The sequence below is a fragment of the Anabrus simplex genome, chromosome 12 (assembly GCF_040414725.1).
Source record: "Anabrus simplex isolate iqAnaSimp1 chromosome 12, ASM4041472v1, whole genome shotgun sequence".
Taxonomy (NCBI): Eukaryota; Metazoa; Arthropoda; class Insecta; order Orthoptera; family Tettigoniidae; genus Anabrus; species Anabrus simplex.
In genome coordinates, this window is record NC_090276.1 from 55,172,499 (window position 1) to 55,176,071 (window position 3,573).

A 3,573-nucleotide genomic window follows, 5' to 3' on the forward strand; every position below is an offset into this window, starting at 1 on the left:
AATAGTTCAAAATTACAAATTTTATTCAATAGCTCACCTTTTCTATTCCTCACCTTAGTCTCTAATAGACATCACTTTATTGTGTTTTAGATTTCACATGAGAAAAAATGCCACCTTCAGCAGCATGCAGATACTGCCAGTCACAAAACGAAAGCAGCCATGAAAAGTAACATTAGACAGACTCTGCTAACACAAACTATATCTCCTATAACCCATAATGGTTTCTATGCTGATATGCGTAGAGCCCTAGTTGCAGCAAATATCCACTGGAATGCTGTGCATAATCCAGTTTTCAGAGATTTTTTACAGAAATACACCAAGCAGCACATCCCATCAGCATCTATATTAAAGAAAAACGACTTAGATATTTGTTACAATGGGGTAATTTTGTCAATCAGGGAGGATATTGGGGAGTCTTACATATGGTTGTGTGTGGACGAAACCACCGACTCTGTGGGCAGGTACATTGCTAACCTTATAGTAGGAAAACTGGAACCCAATCAGGCATCTACCGCTCACCTTCTTTGCTCTAAACAGCTTGAGAAAGTCAATAGTTAAAGCATTGCATACTTCATCAACAAGGGGTTGCAATTGTTGTATCCTGGGAGTGTTGATGATTCTAAAGTCCTTCTCCTTGTCTCCGATGCTGCTTCCAACATGATTGCCACTGCACCTCTCCTCAAAACTTTCTATCCTTCTTTAATTCATGTTACTTGCATGGCCCATGCCTTGCATAGACTCGCAGAAACAGTTAGGGCCGAGTTTCCTGCAGTAAATACTCTCATTTCAACAATGAAGAAAGTGTTCTGTAAGGCTACATCAAGAATAGCCATCTTTCGAGAAAAACTCCCCTCTATTCCCCTTCCACCACAGCCAATCATCACCCATTGGGGTTCCTGGAGGGAAGCTGCCCTGTATTATGCAGAACATCTTGAGGAAATCATGACTGTGATAGACAATTTGCCTTTAACGGACAACTCTGCATGTGTGTCGTCTGTCAAAGAGCTGTTAAATGATTGTTCCACTGTATGAGAGACATTGCGTATATTCAGGCAAATTTTTCATTTCTTCCAGTCACCATTACAAAAATGGAGGAAAAAGGAAACAGTCTCAAACAGCAATTTTCTGTAATTGAGGAAGCTGAGAATAACATACAATGTGTTTGGGGCAAGGTAGGGGACAAAATAAGAGACAAATGGTCTAGTGTACTGCAGAAGAACTCAGATTATTCAGTGCTGAAAAGGGTACATCAGGTAATGGATGGGGAAAAGGTAAACTTACCTAGTGAAATTGAAAAATGTAGGTAAATATTCCTATGCCCCTCTAACATCTGTTAGTGTGGAACGCTCTTTTTCTGCTTTCAAAATGATTTTAACAGACAAAAGACACAGCCTGACTGTGGAAAATTTGGAGAAGATTATTGTTATGTACTGTAAAGCAAATTACGAATGAAAGTACTGTAGGAATGTTCCTCACAAATAATAAACACCTACTCCATTCACGTTTACACCGTTATTGGATGCCTACAGTGCTGTAATTGTGTACAGTTATCATAGTATTAAGGTTTTAGATCAGTACTGATAACGATAGATCATATAATCCATAACTTTTTTGACACATGACTTTTTTATATTGTTTTTTATAAATGACATTTTTATTCTGTCTTAATTTTGCAGTTATTTCGGTTAAGAATAGGAATACCACGTTTGTTAAAGTAATAATAATTTCGTGTGGCTATTTCTAGCCGAGTGCAGCCCTTGTAAGGCAGACCCTCCAATGAGGGTGGGCGGCATCTGCCATGTGCAGGTAACTGCGTGTTATTGTGGTGGAGGATAGTGTTTTGTGTGGTGTGTGAGTTGCAGGGATGTTGGAGACAGCACAAACACCCAGCCCCCGGGCCATTGGAATTAGCCAATGAAGGTTAAAATCCCCGACCCGGCCGGGAATCGAACCCGGGACCCTCAGAACCGAAGGCCAGTACGCTGACCATTCAGCCAACGAGTCGGACGTTTGTTAAAGTAAAAAAGTATCACGTTACAGTTTAAGTGTATATTGTAATATTTTAAACTCTATTTCCTGCCTATCCACACATTTTAAAAACATATTTTAAGTGCCTATTTTCTCTTTTAAAAGCCTATTTACTTATTTTAAAAGCCTATTTTAGGCGCCTAAAACTAATTTTTTTAGAGCCTAAAATCCCAGGTCTAGTGATTACAATTAAATTAAAAATTAAGAGTAAAATATTTCTACCTTTTCAATACAAAATCAAGTAATGTGGGTTACATTACAGAAGAAACATTTATTGAAACTAGTTTCAACCTATTTTTAAGGTCATCATCAGCCAAATCGTGAGCTGCACAACTTATTTGATAGTTCATAGAAATTGTAAAAAGACTACTACTACCGTTGATGATTTTGCAGCTTTTAGAATTCCGTATCGTGTGATAAGTAATTCTCAAGAATCTTCGTTATCCTTCAATGACAACTATATGCATTGATGTATGTATTTTTAAACATAATCTGAAACTCTGGTCTCCAATGAGACCTTACTTGCAATACGTCCAACACATCGCAGCGCAACTATCAGAACTTCATAAGGACTGATATATACAAACCTCAAGAATCTTCAATGCCCAAATTCTTCTTCTTCTTCTTCTTCTTCTTCTTGAATTCTTCCTTCAACAGCTAAGTGCAATAATTTATGCATTTTATGCATTATCCAAAACTTTTACAACAATTTTGACTTTTCACTTTTATAGTGTCAAACCACTGTGTTTTCACGACTTTTTACAATTTCCATGAACTATCCTCATGAAGTGCAGGTCGTCTATGGGAGTCAAATCAAAAGACAAGCATCTGGTGAGCTGAACATGTCCTTGGACACTCCCGGCACTAAAAGCCATACTCCATTTCATTTCATTTAACTTTCGTTCTTTGCAAGGCTGAAGATGTCCCCAAGAGGGTCGAAACATGTACCTGTAACTTTGTTTCAAGATTAAACTTTGTGAGTATCGCAAAGGTGGAACTTTTTAATGATAATATCATAAAACTGTTTAAAGTTGACAATACGGGCTAAATATGACTTATATTATATGTAATGAGAAGACCTTGACAATGTTATGAGATGGACAGTGGACAATGATATGATAGTAGATGGGAAGAGAAGTCCGGTTGTACATAAGTTTTACCCAGGTGAAAAGTCCTCTTACTTACTCATGGAATCACTGTAAATACTTTTCTTTGGGATAACCACATCAATGAGGTTGTAAATGAAGGTGACAGATTATTCTTTTTCAACAATCTGCTTTATGTCACACAACACGGATAGGTCTAAAGGCAATGATGTGATAGCAAAGGGCTATGATTGGAAAGGAAGTGGCTTTAATTAAGGTACAGCCCCAGCACTTGCCTAGTGTGAAAATGGGAAACCACGGAAAACCATCTTCAGGGCTGCCAACAGTGGGGTTGAAACCCACTATCTTATGAATGCAAACTCACATGTACGCCCCTAACCGCATGTTCAACTTACTCCGGCAACAGATCTTTCCATATGGTTATAAGGTTATTTAGGTG